General features: G+C 35.0%; 1 protein-coding gene across 1 annotated transcript in view; it reads left to right on the forward strand.

Annotated features, from left to right (window-relative positions):
* The window catches only part of LOC127851610 (discoidin domain-containing receptor 2-like), a 177,726-nt gene that overhangs the window by 48,970 nt on the left and 108,656 nt on the right, over positions 1-20,100 (forward strand). The gene's annotated exons all lie outside the window — the stretch shown is intronic.

Raw genomic sequence — 20,100 nt, forward strand, 5'->3', positions numbered from 1 at the left:
AATGTCACTTATTACAGCTAATTCAACCATTTATCTCCCATGATGCTTCACTTCAGGAACACAAGACCATCGTACATAATCCACGCATTCCTGAAAGGCTATCAACGTAATCCCGTTGCTATTGATTTTGCATTTTTAAAACTGTCTTGTGACATTGATTTTGAGATAAATATTTCCTGTGAATGGTAATACTTAACACCTTGTAGCCTTGTTGAGGCGTTTGATGAACCAGGATGTCCCTGAAAAAAATAATTTTGGTTAACACTTTAATAATCTTGTGGGAACAGTACAATCATTGTTAGTTTTGTGATCTTGATATATAATTATAGTTCCTTGTATTTTTTTGCTGATTTTTTTTAATAAGTAAGATTAAACGCCTCCTATTAAGACATAGTACATGGCCCGATTGTTTATGCCCCCTTCATGATAATGGCTGAAGGGCATATTAGTGTCAACCCTTAACATGTGTGTTAGTGAGTCTGTGTGTGTGTATGGGACATTTCATGTATCGCTCATAACGTTGTTGTTGCCCAAATGATCATTAATGAAGAACGTGTGGCGCATGCATCAACCATGTCACTCCCTTCAAGGTCAAGGTCAGAGTGGATAGTTTTTGCATATTTCTTATATGGATAAAGTTCATGTTGGTGTCTGGCCCATGACTTTGTTGGGCATGATGGAATTTCAAAATAATTAAATGATCAGCATGTCAACATGATGTTTTGTATGCAAAACTGTGTCACTTGCTTTTAAGGTCAAGGTTATAGTGAACATATTCTTTACATGGCTACAATAAAGATGCATGCTTTTGTGCAGCTTATAACTTTTCATGCAGTATGGGATTTGAAAATAAATACATCCAAATAATCATCATATGAAGACAACGTGTCTAATGCAAAACCATGCCGATCACTGAAAGGTCAAGGTCACTGCAGACTCTGAAGCTTTCCCATATTCCTCATATGTACATAATGAAAGTAGGTTTATGAGTCTTGCCCATTACCTTGATGTGCATTGATGTTTTTTTAATAAATCGGCGAAAATTATTATGATATCAAGAAGACTTGTGACATGCAACAACCTTTGTTGCTTGCTTGGCGGTCAGGGTCATGTTGGAAACTTTTAGCTTGAGCATCGTCCTTATATGGTAAAAGTGACAATAGATGTTCGTATTCAAGATGACAATTTGTATGCACGAAATATAATGTTTGTATCAATGTCAATGTATGCTTTGTTAACAGTTCACATTATGTCTTTTATAAAACACTTGTTTATGTGTTCAGTAACATGTAGCAGTGGTATATGTGTCCTTTTGACACATTTCTAATTTATGAATGTAACATTATTTGGTGATTTAAATTTACACATCAAGGATCTGAAGCTTTTCCACATTTCATGGTTTGCTTGTATCTCCACTTAGGATTAATTGATTAATTAATCAAAACCTGCCACCATGCCACGTTTTTAGTCTTAATAGTGAGTGTTGGTGCTTCATCAAAAGCATTAATGATGAAAACTAAGCCTTTGTGCCTGAACCACAATCACCATGGCGAAGTGATGTATATTTTATAGCATTATATGAGCTGTGTTCTGCGAAAGCAGGGCTTAAAAAATGCATGTGCGTAAAGTGTTGTCCCAGATTAGCCTGTGCAGTCCATACAGGCTAATCAGGGATGTTACTTTCTGCCTAGATTGGATTTTTGTTAAGAAGGGACTTCATTCAATTTCAGAAAAGCGGAAAGACGTCCCTGGTTAGCCTGTGCAAACTGCACAGTCTAGTCTGGAATGACACTTAATCATATGCATTATGCCCAGTTTTTCCATTCTGTGGCTCAAGTGATTAAAACTAGGCTTTTGTGACTGAAGCTTCATGGCCATGGCTAAGTGATGTAATTATTCCATAACATGATATACATTTCTGGTGGCAAAAGTGGTGTTTCTTTTAACATTTATCAATGTCAATGTGACGTCTTCTTTCCATAGTAATCATGGTGTTCTGTTTGCATTTCAGAAAACATGGATTAATTTGAAATAAATTTATCAGTGTGAAGGACATAATATCTAGAAATTTACATGATCCAAATTATTCTGCCAAGTGATGACGTTAAATTCAAACAATTGAGAATTCATTAAATTCTCACTAATAACTAACAAAAAAAGAAAGCACAAAGCAGATGTTTTCCGTAAATAAATAAAGAGATACAAAAAGAAAATGTGTCAATATGAAATATATACTATATAAATCCCACATTCAATACCCCATCATTTACTTTACCCTAAACTGACATTTATTATGTAATCAATGAGACTTGAACATGCTTGCATTTTGTTGCGTACATGGCAATTCTAGAATCAATAGGCATGTCATTAATAGACAAGAAAAGTGACATTTCAAATACTTTACTTCATGTCTCTACCAATGATTTATCACTCAAAACCATTATTAATGCAATATCAAAATGAATCCGTGTGTCTGAATGTCAGATATCTATCATTTAATCGTATTTGCTTTAGAAAATCTTGTGTTTTTGATGTGATACAAAGTAAACATTCCTTGATTATTTGTCTTGGAAGAACGACTAACAGTCAAGTTCTTTTGCGGTCTGGTTTTTAACCAAAAAGCACAAGTCATTACCTTCAGAAAGCACAGGAGGGCCTGTTTTTGATTCCTTAACCATTTATGGTTTTGTCTCATAGATTTTACTCTGGTCTGGTATTTCTTAAGTAGCCACAGGACTTTGAAGAGCATGTCTTATTAAATCTTATGAATTTGAGCCCAACTATGATTATTGAAGATAAACAGATGTGGTACAGCTTACTCAATTGAAATAGTTTACTGCATTTCATGGCATAAAGGTTCACTGCCATACATAGAGCCATGTTTTGAGACAACTGGGCATAATGCATGTGCTTAGTGTCATCCCAGATTAGCCTTTGCTGTCTGCACCGGCTAATTAGGGACAAGACTTTCCAGGCCTTTTCCTGGCTTACGAAACGGTCACCATTACCAAACCAAATTTGTAAAAAAAAAATCCCAATTTGAATTGTGTTTCTCCAATTTCCAAAAAAACAAAAAAACAATTAAGTATAAATTATAATAGTAATTATATCTCAATTTTATTTTACTCAGATCTTACAAATTATAACTAAATTTGTGTTATTTTGTCCCTCTAATTTAAATTATAATAAAGAGTTATATTAAATTAGTTTTTCCCAAATCACTCAGGTCTTTTCACGCGAAGAAAATCCAAGTTTAGAAAAAAAAATCCTCCAAATATGGTCAGGAAAAGGCCCATTTTCTGCTTTTATTGAGCTTTGTGTTTAACGGAGGTATCTTCTAAATGAAAATCCAGTGTAGGCGGAAAGTGCTGTCCCTGATTAGCCTGTACGGTTTTCTCAGAACGAAGTTGCGTTGTATCGAGGCTCATGTGATGAGACAACTCCTACCTCTGACATTAAATTTTCATCCAATCCGATCACAACCATTTGACTAGTTTACCACAAACATTTCAGGGTATTTAAAATGTAATAATAATTATCATGGGATGTTCAGTTTGAAAAAGACAATTGTTAATGACCAATCCTTCGAACTTAATTAATTTCAATGGCGTTCACAACAAAATAACTGTATTACACAAAGGGAGTTCATAGTTTGGAGGTCTGAACATCATTGCCAATAACTTACGTGTACAAGTTGGGTTGAACTCAGTGAATATATTGTACTTTTTTGTGCCTGTAAGCCCTAATGGATTTGGAAGTGCACCCATGACAATACTGCTGTCTGTAAACTTGCTACATCATAATTTACAAGGCAGACATTCCCCAGTAATTATAGGTCTGCAAAGCTTGTACCAATCTCTATCAGAACAATCCCCAAGAATCCTGCCTTAAAAATCAGTGCCTGCCAATGCATAGTTCCTACAGTCGTATTTTCAACCAATCGAATAGCGGTACTGTATTCGCTGCCAGACAGCTTGTTGCTCTCAGTTCACACGCCATTCGTTAAATCGAAAGTCAAAAGTGTTGCTAACGAAAGTATTAAACAAATAATTTCAAAATGTACAGGCACCGCAGTAGTCCACAAAGCACAGATCTGAAACTGAAAATCACCGTGCCTACTTATCTGTTATATGACGATGGTATCACCAATAATTATATTTAACCCTTTTCCATGAATATTTCTAACAAATGTACCGCGATTATTTTCTTTATTAGTGATTATACAGACTTGAATAAAATAATATATAGTATTACGTGTGAGTTTGCATCCAAACATTATGTTTCTTATCGTTTATCTTGTGTTGTTTTGTTTGGTATTCCTGTTTTTAACATGGTTATTGGTGTTATTTATTATTCTGTTTTATATTGATTATGATAATGGTTGATTTCTTGAGAATTATTGTGTTCATTATTGCTCATCTGTGATAAATGTTGATCTCAACCGATTAAAGTGGTAGTATGGGCATGCAACAGTATATGCTATGTTTATAGGTGTCTATCGCAACCCTTGTTTATTTTTTGGTGTTTTCACTTCACACTTATTTTTGTTAATGCAGCATCAACATAATAAAACAATATCCCGGAAATAGAAAACTAATGCATTTGAATATCAACCGTACTTTCGTTTTGACAACTGACGATAGAAAGACAGAAATGATTCTATTAACGATGTGAGTCTCAGTGTAGTTTTTATGCACATTAGGTCATATGACACAAATACACAAATTTGTTTTACGAATCATTTCGGCTTAGAGCCCCTGCGAAATGTTGTTCTCCAGTTCACGAATAATTCGTGAACTGTTCGTGAACTGAGTTCATGAATTGTTCACGAATAGTCAGTGAACAGAAAATGAGCAACGTCTGTGAAATTTTCTTGAAATTTTAGTTCATGAACTGTTCATGAACACTAATGGCATGAAGTGTTCATGAAATATTCTTGAAACCTAATGGCATGAAGTGTTCATGAACTATTCTTGAACCCTCATGGCATGAAGTGTTCATGAACTATTCTTGAACCATTATGACATGAAATGTTCATGAACTATTTATGAACACCAATGGCATGAAGTGTTCTTGAACAGTTAATGAACAACACAATTCTTGAAAAATTCTTCAGGGTTTTGCTGTTCATGAACAGTTCATGAACATTTTTCTTCTATTTTTCAATGGCTCATTTTCTGTTCACGGACTGTCAGTGAATAGTTCATGAACCATAGTTCTTCAAGAGTTCATGAACTGAGGTGGCATGAAGTGTTCATAAACTATTCATGAACAAGAATTTGTCAATTTATGCAAAGGTTACTCAACAAACAGGTCAGGGTAAGAAGAAACAAGTCTTGTATTAGCACTTAACATATTGATAGCAACATATAACAATAATTTAAATATAACACTAATAACTGAGATACAAGTGGTTTGATAATACTCTTTAAATTTCATAATACAACTTTGCACTATATGTTCATGAATAATTCATGTATTGAAAAGATTATGAATAGTCTCATTTTCAGTTCAAGAATCATTTACTAATCAATGGTTTCCCTGAAATGGTTACACTTACAGTGCCAAAGAACTTGAAATGGAACCAATGGCTGATCAGTTCAGCCGGTAATTTATTAAAGACTTACATTTTCAAATATAACATAAACCATGTGCCTTACGTTTCAACTTCCTGTGCACACAATATTCTTCCTTTGTAAAAACAGCAATGCAATGTACATGTTTGAGTTCTTGATGAAACATCTAGCACAAAGGAATTCATGAATTATTCATGATGGATACTCAAAGTCTGTCTCGGAAAAGTCATCAGAAAGAATTGTTCATGAAATGTTCATTACTAAGTATTTATGGTTAGATGAAGAACTGTTAATGAACTTTGAAGTGTTCAACAAAAATTCATAAAATGTTCATGAACATGTCTTAAGAACAATTCATGTCCAAAAGTTCATGAACCAAGATCAGGAACTTTTTGAGAACGGTTCATGAACAATTTCTGATATGCTTGAAGTGTTCATGAAATCATGAACAACATTTCGCCAAGAAGGACTGGGTGAGTCATGTAAAATATTGAATATAATATATTGTTTTTATTAACAACTGGTAGCAAGATGAGTTGTAGATAATTGGTTAGGTACCACATATTAACTAACTATTTTGACCTGTTAATTCTTTGCAGCTCAATTCAACAGTGAAAATTAAAAATGCCCATAATATCACTTTAATCGTGATGTATGTTGATTATCTGTGATTATTGTTGATCTCACCCACTCCGTTTGAATATACAAATCTGCGATTTGTGTTAATCTAATTCGAATCAATAGCTTAAAATATATTTTCGGGATATATCTTTGTCTCATTCGAATCATTTTGCAATTATCCACAAGTACATTTCAATCTGTAATGGCAACAACAATGTGATTTATTGGAACTGGCTTGATCTTTTCTCCTCTTGGGACATGCCATTGTTGTGGAACACTTGTACAGCTAAGTTGGCTAGGAACTGTGGAAATGTTATGCAGTTTAAATCCCTGTAGTGTTTTTAGCAACCCTATGATGTGTCAACAGTGCCCAGTCAGTCTGAAATAATGTAAATATTCTGCATCATGCAATTTACATAATTAACTATTGATTTATAAAGATGTTACCAAAAACAATGAATTCTTTTTAATAGTTGAATAATCGTGTATAATAACTCACCCGACTTTACAACTGCAGTGTGATTCTGTAATCTTTTCATCGGACGAATCGAGGTTTAAACGATGTGGTTTTTCATTTTTCCGCATTGATCTCGAGCAGTCAGCGACGATACGCACACGTTTTTTTAAATTAAAACTCTTTATATGATGAATGTATTATTGAGTGTAATAATTAAGACCTCTATTTAAAATTCTATCTGCTAGTTTATCATAATTGAGTAGGAATTTAACTGAACAAGGGCTGTTTGTAAAACATGCATGACCCCCATATGGGCTATCAGTTGTAGTGGCAGCCATTGTGTGAATAGGTTTTTATTACTGTGACCTTGACCTTTGACCTAGTGACCTGAAAATAAATAGGGGTCATCTGCCAGTCATGATCAATGTACCTATGAAGTTTCATGATCCTAGGCCTAATTATTCTTGAGTTATCATCAGGAAACCATTTTACTGTTTAAAGTCACTGTGACCTTGACCTTTGACCGAGTGACCTGAAAATTAATAGGAGTCATCTGCCAGTCATGATCAATGTACCTATGAAGTTTCATGATCCTAGGCGTAAGCATTCTTGAGTTATCATCCGGAAACCATTTTACTATTTCGAGTCACTGTGACCTTGACCTTTGACCTAGTGACCTGAAAATCTATAGGGGTCATCTGCCATTCATGATCAATGTACCTATGAAGTTTCATGATCCTAGGCGTAAGCATTCTTGAGTTGTCATCCGGAAACCATTTTACTGTTTCGAGTCACTGTGACCTTGACCTTTAACCTAGTGACCTGAAAATCAATAGGGGTCATTTGCCAGTCATGATCAATGTACATATGAAGTTTCATGATCCTATGCCTAAGCATTCTTGAGTTATCATCCTGAAACAATTTTACTATTTCGAGTCACTGTGACCTTGACCTTTAACCTAGTGACCTGAAAATCAACAGGGGTCATCTGCCAGTCATTATTAATGTTCCTATGAAGTTTCATGATCTCAGGCCTAAGCATTCTTGAGTTATCATCCGGAAATCATTTTACTATTTCAAGTCACTGTGACCTTTGACCTAGTGACCTGAAAATGAATAGGGGTCATCTGCCAGTCATGATCAATGTACCTACTATGTTTCTTGATCCTAGGACTAAGCGTTCTTGAGTTTTCATCCGGAAACCATCTGGTGGACGGACCGACCGACATGTGCAAAACAATATACCCCCTCTTCTTCGAAGGGGGCATAAATATTGTCAGAAATATTAACACGCGTATCAGATGATTCAGCATCAGCGGACGCAATTTTGGATGTAGCGTGTGAAGCGTAGCAACAATCACTAAGGACGGGTCAGTGAGCAGAACTATGCATGTCTGTATCACTCTTCCAATCTTGGCAAAGCTGTTGGAATTGCTATCACAGAGTTTTAACACAGTTCAGTTTAACCTCAGATCTTTTGTTCCCATCTTGGGTGTGCTTTTTCAATCAGGAGAAGATAAATGTTAATTTTGCAATTTTGAGTCTGGTGATGTATAGATGTGCTGCCCAAAGGGCTGGGGTTTGGGTTCTACATGGGCTCCTAGAGATGGCACCCAGGGGTCATGGTAACGTAAGTCTTTGTTTCTCAGAAGCTTGATAATTCCAAGCCTTTGTGGTGGAGTTGGGTTACTAATTATGCAGTGCTGGTATGACAATTTCACATTGGCTTATTTGGTGATAAATAAATTAATCACAGGTCCCAGACTTTTGATGTGTGAATATTTAGTGTAATGTTTGTAGAAGGAAATTCAAACACATGTGTGTGTTTTCATGAATGTTTTTCAATGTTGACAGATGTTTAACAAGGGAAAGAAAATACTACAACTTTAATATTTAAAGGGGCATATCAATAGTATTTCCCACTAAATTATGACATGTATTGGAACAGAGGACAAACCTTTTCAGGCATGTATTAATCTACGACCAATGTTATATGATCAAGGTTTTTCATATGCAAAAATTGTTATATAAAGTTCTTAATTACTTAAAATTTCACTTGCATTGGTGTTTCCTTCTAGTGGACCTCCTCCTCTATACATATTTGTCCTGTTTTGGGCTATGATTTTTTTTCACAACATTGATTCAATTGGATTATAATTGGAAACTGATATGGTATGGGAATGATTTATTTATTTGGCATTTATTGTACCAATCACTCTTTGCTTTTACCTCAAAACATTTTCCCATGATACATAAATCTGGTCAACTGCAGCTGTATTTCTCCAGTTCTGTGTTGCAGAAACGCTTGTTTATTTGTTCAGTACCTATGTAAATGCGTTTTAAGAGCTCCTGAATGATCCGGAATGTTTCCATCTGTCATCAGGGTCCTGTAGAAGCAATAATGTTGGGTCTTGCAAGATTTCATTGACATGCAACCTTTGTGTCTAGAGGAACAGTATTGGATTTGGTTTGTTTTTCTAAGTCACACGAAAGGACATTTAATTATTTTATGATGTAATATTGGTTTAAATATATAAATACTGTTTAAATTGCAACAGCTGTTCTTTGTGTACTTAATGAACTTGCTAAAAAGTGATTTCATTTTATTCAACTGTGTGAATATGGTTACCATTCAAGTATTTTTATACGCCCGTATAAAATACGGGACGTATTATGTGAAACCCCTTGGCGGCGGGCGGCGGGCGGCGGGCGGCGGGCGGTGGGCGGCGGGCGGCGGGCGGAAGGCATCACTTTGTCCGGACTCTAATTCAAATTGTATTCATCCGATCTTCACCAAACTTGGTCAGCAGTTGCATCTAGTTGATATCTAGGCCAAGTTCGAATATGGGTCATGCCGGGTCAAAAACTAGGTCATAGGGTCAATAAGTGCATTTTCAAAGGGGCCACTTTGTCCGGACTCTATTTCAAATTGTATTCATCCGATCTTCACCAAACTTGGTCAGCAGTTGCATCTAGTTGATATCTAGGCCAAGTTCGAATATGGGTCATGCCGGGTCAAAAACTAGGTCATAGGGTCAATAAGTGCATTTTCAAAGGGGCCACTTTGTCCGGACTCTATTTCAAATTGTATTCATCCGATCTTCACCAAACTTGGTCAGCAGTTGCATCTAGTTGATATATAGGCCAAGTTCGAATATGGGTCATGCCAGGTCAAAAACTAGGTCATAGGGTCAATTAGTGCATTTTCAACGGCGCCACTTTGTCCGGACTCTAATTCAAATTGTATTCATCCGATCTTCACCAAACTTGGTCAGTAGTTGCATCTAGTTGATATCTAGGTCAAGTTCGAATATGGGTCATGCCGGGTCAAAAACTAGGTCATAGGGTCAATAAGTGCATTTTCAAAGGGGCCACTTTGTCCGGACTCTATTTCAAATTGTATTCATCCGATCTTCACCAAACTTGGTCAGCAGTTGCATCTAGTTGATATCTAGGCCAAGTTCGAATATGGGTCATGCCGGGTCAAAAACTAGGTCATAGGGTCAATAAGTGCATTTTCAAAGGGGCCACTTTGTCCGGACTCTATTTCAAATTGTATTCATCCGATCTTCACCAAACTTGGTCAGCAGTTGCATCTAGTTGATATATAGGCCAAGTTCGAATATGGGTCATGCCGGGTCAAAAACTAGGTCATAGGGTCAATTAGTGCATTTTCAACGGCGCCACTTTGTCCGGACTCTAATTCAAATTGTATTCATCCGATCTTCACCAAACTTGGTCAGTAGTTGCATCTAGTTGATATCTAGGTCAAGTTCGAATATGGGTCATGCCGGGTCAAAAACTAGGTCACAAGGTTACTTAGTGCATTTCAAGCATTTAGCATGGTGTCCGCTCTCTAATTGAAGTAGTTTGCATCTGATCATCACCTAATTTGGTCAGAAGTTGAGTCTAGATGATATGTAGATCAAATTCGAATATGGGTCATGCCGGGTCAAAAACGAGGTCACGATCGGACACATAATGAATTTCAAGCATTTAGCATGGTGCCCGCTCTCTAATTGAAGTAGTTTTCATTTGATCTTCACCAAATTTAGTCAGATGTTACATCTAAATGATATCTAGGTCAAGTTCAAATATGGGTCATGCCGGGTCAATAACTAGGTCTCGAGGTCACTTAGTGCATTTCAAGCATTAAGCATGGTGTCCAAAACCTCCGAACGGGCGTATCTTGTGACAGTTTGGCACTCTTGTTACATTTATTTTGATGTTGCAAAAATGTACATACTTTAAAATCGCTTGAGTCTAAATCACTTATTGCTGTTCTTAATTGAACTTCTTTCATGCTGTCTTTTGGAAAGTCAAGAAAGCTGTTTTAATGAAACATTCTTCACCAGATTCTGTAGCAGACAATCAGTGCATGTATCCCCTCTGGATTTCTGCACAAGATTTTATCCAGGAATGCCCCATAGAGGTTGGTTCCCTGGCCTATTCAGATGACCCGTGTCAAACAGCATCAGTAATTAAGTCAACCAATGATGGGGAAAACCCTAGCTGACAGGGATTGGCATATATGAATCACAGAATCCTCCTCATCATCAACAACACACAAGTCATCGCTTGCAGAGAGTTAGATATGGCTTCCTGATGCCCCTGACATCCATTGGGCATCACTCTTAATGTCTAAAGCAGGCCTCGTGGACATGCATGCTCCTGGCCTCATGAAGACCACACATATTTAATTTATGCATGCATTCCTTCCCATGGCAAATTGCTTTCTCATCATCGCCAGCAAATTGTCATTGACTGATGAATGCTCAGGAATTAAGGTTGCTTAGGAACCGGTGTTTCTTTTTCATTTTGCTTTGTTTTTCTCCATGTCTGCATAAGACCAAATAATGACTGGCATGTAAGAAGCCATGGTGATGCCATCCCCTGTAGGTAGCATAAATAATTCTTGTACTATTACAGAAAAAATGAAACAAATTATCCCACCAGGATGTTATTTAAAGCACAATAGTTTTTGTGTGTTTTACATTAAAATTGAATTCCTGAAGAGATTTGTTTCTGACAAAAGGTAATGCACTTTCTGAGAGGGAAAATATTCATTTGCAGGGACACAAAGAACAGATTAACTCATTTCCAGAAAAGCTGTGGACTATAACAGCATCATTCTTGGCTTTTCCTTTCTTGTTTGAATGTTGAAATACAGGCTGGTTTTAAAGATCTGCATGATGGCTACATGCTGGTGAAATATGGTGTCAACATAGCCTCAAAAGTTTTCACAACATGTGGCTTTGGTTTCACAACATGCTACCTCGCCACAGTGGGTGGAGAAATTCGCCATGCTTGAAATTTGCATCTTAATATTACAGATGCAGGGTGTAATAATTTTTTTATTGCCACCCAGTGTGACTGAATTTGAGATGTTAAACTGAAGTTATTGTATTATGAGTATGTAAAGAAACTGTAAAAGTTATAACGTCTGGGATACTTTATATAGCGCAAGTGCTTTGCATTTAAAAAAAGATCAAAGCAGTTATTATGAAAGAACATAAAATTATTTTTGTTATCAAATTGAGTGATTGTTGAGTACAAATCTTAACATATAAGCAATATTTTAAGACAATCTTTCCATTTTTGCTTAGAATAAGTATTACAAATAAATATTTTATTACATTGTTATGGTAAATAAAAGGCAAAGCTTGCGAAGTTGTTTTAGTTGTCTGGGTTACCAGCCAAAACTTTTCTTTGTACATAGATCAAATTGAATGGTCGCAGGTCGGATATGAAATAAGATGGTTGTAGTTGCAAAGCATAACTTCAAGACATACATTATTATTCATTATAACAATGCAACATTAGTACAAAGAAATGTGAACATTTGAAAGCTGACATTACTGACACAAACTAATCAAAGTAGTTGCACATAAGTGCAGGACAGTAGCTGTTTTCTATAACACTGCAACAAAGAATGTGCACATTTGAAAGATGGTATTTTCCTGATTGATACAAATGCTGAAAAGAAAAGTGACTTCATTAAACCTTGAGTTGTCAGCTGTAAATTCAACAGAAGCTGAATTAATTGGGTAGAAAAATCCTCACCTGACAGTACATATCATTGTGTAGGTTACACCCTACTACTCCAGGGAGGCATAGTGCAGTTGTGCATGCATGGTTGTGTGCAGACATGCAATCAGGCTGACACATTACTGATTGCATGTAGCTTATCATTACCATCACCAATCAAGGTCACTATTGATTGGCAGATTTGAATATTGTATCATGAAGTCCCTTTGTTGAATTGGTTGCTGGCATTCCAGGCATTTTAAGGGAAGTAAAATAATATAGTATTAGTTGATCTATTTGGGGTCAGCATGCACCTAACCATACTGTATAATAGAAAATATTTTGTAGAATTGCAAAACAAGCTGAAGTCTAGCATTACGCTTGAATAATGAAAGATTATGTGTTAACAGTGGTATAATGTACATTAAATTGAGAATACCGTAATAACTCTATGTTTTCGGACACTTAAAAATAATTAATTTTTTTCGTGTCCGAAAACTTAGATACGAAAAATATTCACAAAATACAGGTGTCCGAAAACTTAGAGTAGAAAATTGAAGTGTCCGAAAATAGCGTCAATTGTATCAACGACTACCGGTAATAGCACGCGCTGGTAAAATACCATGCCGTATAGTATAAATTACAGTTATATATGTTTGCACTGCATTTTAAATACTTTTAAATATTTAATTTATTTGACAGAAAGTTTCTACAAGGTTGCAGTTTGACCAACGAGTTCAAAGATGAGCATGTGATGTACCGATATTCGCTAGTATGAACCTGTAATTAACACAATAAAAAAGCAAACTATGAATTCTTTGTTTGCTCATTTCCAATAGTTGTTGTCTAACACCTTCCATTGTTCGTAAAGCTTGCAATATGGTGCATCACACTTTGAAGCGTTTAGTATTTGTCACAGTTATTTTACTGAGAAGGGGTAGCACCATTCCCCTGCGAAACGTTTTAGAACTGTTTTATAAAATTTCTAGAATTGTACTGGAACAAATGACTAGAAGTGTTCTGGAATCATCCTTAAAATGGTCTAGAATGATTTAGAACAGTTGTTGAACGTTAAATGAGAATAATTTGTAGAACAAATAGTTCTAAAACAGTTCTGAAGGTTTGTTCTAGAACAATTCTTGACCTATTGTTCTAGAACTATTCCAGAATTGTTCTTGTATAAATTTCCAGAACTGTTTTAGAACAATTGTTCTAGAAATTATTCTCATTTAACGTTCAACAACAGTTCCTAAAAAATTCTAGTAGATTTTCAGTATGATTACAGAACAGTTCTAGTGGGTGTTTCAGTACAATTCTAGAAATGTTTTAGAACAGTTCCGAAGGTTTGCTTCTAGTAAGTCTGGAACAAATGTTCTAGAACAGTTCTAGGACATTGTTCCCCTTAACACTTGTAACTGAGAACTATTCATAACCTGATTACCTTGCCCAACTGGTGGGATGATTGATCTTAACTTCCATTATTAAATAAAGTTTATATAAGAAAATATATAAACTTTATTTAACTACAACAATATACTTCAAATAGTTACACAATTAGAAAATAAGTATACTATTGTTCACACCAACATTATATATAAACAATAAGTATAATTAATCTAAGAAAGAACATTTTAAAGGGAGGTAATATCACACTGTTACACATATTTATTTTAAATATGTAGAACAATTGTAGGCCTTGGTTCTAGACCTGTTCTATATGTGCTCTTATTCCCCATTAGAACTTTTGTAGAACTTACTAATTTGAAATTGAAGTAAAATTATCATTGTTTATTTTAAATATGTAGATCTAGAACAATTGTAGAACAATTGTAGACATTGGTTCTATACCTGTTCTATATGTGTTCTTATTCCCCATTAGAACTTTTGTAGAACTTACTGGTTCTTAAAGAGTTCTAAATGTGTTCTAGAACTACATTTTAGAACATTTTTATAAATTTCTTGAACTTATTTTGTCCTTGAAATGTTCAAAAAATGTTCTTGTATATTATTGGGACAGTTTCAGAACTAAGCCTTGTTCAACAAATGTTCTGGAATTATTTTAGAAAACTGTTCTGAAACAATTCCAGAACATAAGTTCTAGAATGTGAATATGGAACGTTCTAGAACTGTTCTTGATGTTCTAGAACAGTTCCAGAACCGTTCCAATTACTAGAACAAATTTTCGCAGGGGTTGCAGTAGATAATTGAACTGTTAATTGGCACTACCCCTGGTAACTGTCATTATAACGCATATGCTATCGGGCCAAACCATTGTTTAATACCGGTATACAAGGTAATTTACCCAATAACGCAAATGTAATGGTCAGTTGCCCTCAGGCATGTACCTGCCATGTTTTATGATGTTAATCTGGTTGTAAAACCCCATGATCGAAGAGTCATTAGATATCGAAAACAGGACCGAAATTTGGTTAAAAGGCGCTGTAAAATATACTGTCCGAAAACTTAGAGACATTAATTATGGACGAAAACTCGTGTGTCCGAAAATTAAGAGTCACAAAAAATAATTATTTTTCCTTAAAAAAGGGGTGTCCGAAAACATAGAGTTATTACGGTAAATTGTATCATTATTTGAAGGTGACGATCTTTATCAAATTTTCTGCAAGGCACCGACATGTATATTATTTCATTCAAGACTTGGCCTACTAAGATTAGTAAACAATGTGTCCAGTGGCAGCTATTCCAACAATGAATTGCAATCAATGTCGTCTAGCATGTTTTATCTGTTCACAGTTGATAGATATAAAGCCTTTTGGTTCAGAAGAGACTACACTGAGTTTGGTCACAAAAATGGCCAACATTATCAAGAATGATGTTTGTTGCATGAAATTTTAAAAAAACATAGTGTAATTCATTTAAATATGGTAGAAACAGCAAAACTGAAAAACTTAGGTCTGAAAGTATATCAATTGACAATGTACCTATTAAAACTGCAAAAATCTGTTTTTGTTTGTATTTATATTTTATGTAGGCATTTAGGGCAGTCAATAATTCTTATATATTAAAACAGTTGTTATTTTTTTGTAACTGTACAGAAAACCCTGGAAGTAACATAAATTACATTTAAATATCCAGCTACTGAATTTTTGAAAGATTAAATTATGACTGGCTGTCAAAACACACACAAAATCAAACAATTATTTAATGAGATTGTTTGGCCTGATGTAAGCAGTATTATTGATAATGATTGCAGCATTGTTTTGATACCATCTCATTATCGGGAACATGTCAATGTTGGTATGCTGGTGGTCTACCATGCAATCAATTGATATCCATATATTACATGTCACCCTATCGAGTGAACTGTCTGTCACAGCAAGCCAAAGTTTCACACTGCATTGACCTTGGCTGACTCCTGTACCATAAGTCTCAAAGTTTCACATTGCATTAACCTTGGCTGACTCCTGTACCACAAGTCTCAAAATTCACACTGCATTAACCTTGGCTGACTCCTGTACCATTAGTCTCAAAGTTTCACACTGAATTAACCTTGGCTGACTCCTGTACCATTAGTCTCAAAGTTTCACACTGTATTAACCTTGGCTGACTTCTGTACCATAAGTTTCAAAGTTTCACACTGCATTAACCTTGGCTGATTTCTGTACCATAAGTCTCAAAGTTTCACACTGAATTAACCTTTGCTGACTCCTGTACCATTAGTCTCACAGTTTCACTTTGCATTAACTTTGGTTAACTTCTGTACCATAAGTCTCAAAGTTTTACTCTGCATTAACCTTGGCTGACTCCTGTACCATAAGTCTCAAAGTTTCACACTGTATTAACCTTGACTAACTCCTGCACCATAAGTCTCAAAGTTTCACACTGCATTAACCTTGGCTGACTCCTGTACCATTAGTCTCACAGTTTCACTCTTCATTAACCTTGGCTAACTCCTGTACCATAAGTCTCAAAGTTTCACACTGCATTAACCTTGGCTAACTCCTGTACCATTAGTCTCAAAGTTTCACACTGCATTAACCTTGGCTAACTCCTGTACCATATGTCTCAAACCAATGGAGAACTGTGCAGCAAAGTTCTTCACAATTTTTTTATTTAAATCATTTAATTCATGTACATGCATATATCCACTTTGTGAGCTTAAGTTATTGATACAAGTTTGTTGTTTTACGGCTAGACATAGATTGCATGGCTATGTCACACTTTCTTTTTCTTTATTAGCAATAAAATATTTTATCTCTCCTGTCACAGGACTAGACAAACAATAAATGTTGTGTTTATACAAACAAAATTTGGAAAAATGGACTATATTGGATAGTGTTTGATGTGCTGTCCAAAAATGAATTAATAATACTTTTAGGCTTCATATATTTCTCAAAAAATTCTCATTGTATGTGTTTTAATGTTTCTTCCTATGGGAATTCGTGAGGGACACTTTATGCGAACATAATTGATGGCAATTCAGGCATAGTTTTGTCTTTTTGCGCCAAATTTGGCCCCATTCCCCGCTGCCAAAAGTACACATATTCCCCCAAAAAAAATTAAAATCAAATTTCTCTAAAAAAAGAAAAAGTAAACAAAATTGATTTTTTTTAAATTTATGTTAATTTCAGTAAAACAGGTATCTAAAACAAGTATTTTAAAAGATTGCCAGTGTTTATTTTCATTAATTATGTCTATTTAATGCTACTAGATTTCACTATTTTAAGTAAGGTAAAAATATATACTTTCATTAATCCCCTTTGTGAATTTACTGCTCTTCAAAATTCCATGCTCAAAGGTTCGGCCCCATTTCCCTTGGAGTGAGAATATGCAATAGTTAATATTTAAAATTGGGGTTGCAGTGGTGTAGTGGATATGGTGTCCGCCTAGCGACTTGGAGTTCATGGGTTCGTTCCCCACCGTGGGAGCGTTATTTAGATCTCTCTCAAAGACCCAAGTAAGTCCCAGGATACGGACTCGAGAACGTTTCAAATAAACCTACGCCTTTCGATGCAATCGAGCGAAAATAAATAGGTTTAAACTAATATTGAATTTTTTTCATTTCGACCACCCACAAATGAAGCCGGATGCATTATTTTCTGGGTGTCAAAAGATGCTTTTGAAGAATTACATAAAGACCATGTTGATATGTGCATTTGACAGCATATTCAAAGTTCAAACATTTAATGTAGCATTTATTAATAATTTACATGAAAAGCTAAATCGTTGAACATGGTTTATGATTCAAATTATCATATATTCTTAATTTAACCATTTAATTTTCTACCTAATATTTTATTAAATATACACATTAAACCAGTCATGCATTTTGTTAATATTGTTTTTTATATAAATAAAATTTCTTAAAGACATGAAGGGGAATAAAAGAGGAGTCAAATGGCTGCACATGAATAAAGTTTCGTTTCTCAGATTTAATTTCATATTTACTGTACAAGGCTCTGATGAATCTTTAACTCATATCTCTATACACCTCTGAAGAAGACATATAGTTACAAGCGCTAGGGTATAAGATACTTATTGTTTGAACAATTTCTTTCTCATATATATACTTATTTATAATTGTTCTTGTATCCTCATAGGATCCAGTGTTTTTGAAAGTATATTTGTTGGTCTTTTATTATCTTTCTCAGCCATATATTTGAATTGAATTGAAGATGAATATCATTACCGGTATATTGCTTGGAAAGTATTCTTATGGTGTTTTACAGGGAAATCATTTAAGTAATAATTCCTTAAACAATGTCAGTGTAATCAAAGTTTTTAACCAGGTTTTCCGAAGGAAACAACTTGTTATTAGATTGGCGATGTCGGCGGGCGGGCTGGCTGGTGGGCTGGCCAAAAATCATTTGGCTAATGTGTTCACCATCATTAGACGGTGTGTCGCGCGAAAGAATCACGTCGATATCTCCAAGGTCAAGGTCACAATTTGAGTTTAAAGGTCAAAAATAGCCATAAATGAGCTTGTCTGGGCCATTACTATGTCATTCATTGTGACATTTTAAAATCATTTGGCACATTTGTTCACCATTATTGGTCGGTGTGTCGCCCGAAAGAATTACATCAATATCTCCAAGGTCAAGGTCGCCACAACTAAAAATAGATTGATGTTGAAACAACTATGTAACTATGAACAATCAGTAACAATGCACATTTTGATTTTGAGTTGTCTCTCTTTATCAGACTTTTTTTTTCTAATTGAAATCAAGGTCAATTTTACACAAGGGGGTTAACAATACACATTTTGAATTGTCTCCCTTTATCAGACCTTTTTTCAACTGAAAACCTGGTTTTGTGACAATTTTTTCCCTTGTTTATCTCATGAAATGGCCTCCGGTAACATAGTTTTTATTTTGCTCTTTGATTGAAATATTGAAGATGCGTCTTGATTTTTTTTTATCAGAAATATTACCTGCTGGAAAAAAAAATCGAGATTGGATATTACATTTACCAAGATGTTGGATATTGCCAGAATAGAATATTATATATTGACATTTACCAGTGAAAAAGCAAACAATACTAGTTTAATATTGCGTAAAACTAAGGTGTTTTAGTGAATGCCAATGAATTAAATAGCCGATTATTGACAAAATGAAGTGGCTTCTGTATACATATAATTCAGGCACTCGTCTCTGATTTCAAATTGTATGCATTATATTTATGTCTGAAACATTTGAGTGTGATTTTAAATTTTGCATGTTCAAGTTAGACTGTTGTTTTGGTATTTTTAGCAACCCCACTATTAGCAACAGATGGTCACCTTTAAGATGTTCAAACAAAGTGTCAGTTTTGATAATAGTGTGTAACAAAGTGGTACTTACATTTCAGATCAGTGTTTTTATCAGCTAGTGCATTATTTGCTTCTATGGATCTCTGTAATTACACATGTTAGCCAGTTCTTTTTTATTCACAATTAATTACCAATTACACTTACCCAACATGGTTTATGCACTGTTGTTACATTGGGTCTGATGAATGGCTTCTGTTCCTCCAACTTCTTGTGATGTCTTTTCTCATAGGACTTCATTATACTAATGCTCTGTCTGCACTGGGGAATGCTCTTTCTAGATATACATAAAGCATTTGATTTGAACTGTAACTGGTTAGGGCAGTACACATGACAGTATTGCAGAGGTGTTTGGCTCCAGTTTTAGATCAGAGCCCTTTTGATAAATTCAGGGTTTTAATTGTTTATTGATGTGTAAAATTTGGTTACACAGATGTTATAATAAATATGTTGTTGTGACAATAGGTGGGGCTATGTACAATATTAATGTATCCTTAATAGTCTAGTAAATGCATATGAAAGAAAACGCCATGTTAGTTTCTGTAATTAAACTTGCTTGCAGCTGCAAGAAGCATAATTCTATCAATTATACTCTACACCCAGTTTTGAAAAAATAGAAATTCTTCAAGACTTCTTTAAATATAGACCTTTTGATG

Source organism: Dreissena polymorpha, chromosome 11, assembly GCF_020536995.1.
Source record: "Dreissena polymorpha isolate Duluth1 chromosome 11, UMN_Dpol_1.0, whole genome shotgun sequence".
NCBI lineage: Eukaryota > Metazoa > Mollusca > Bivalvia > Myida > Dreissenidae > Dreissena > Dreissena polymorpha.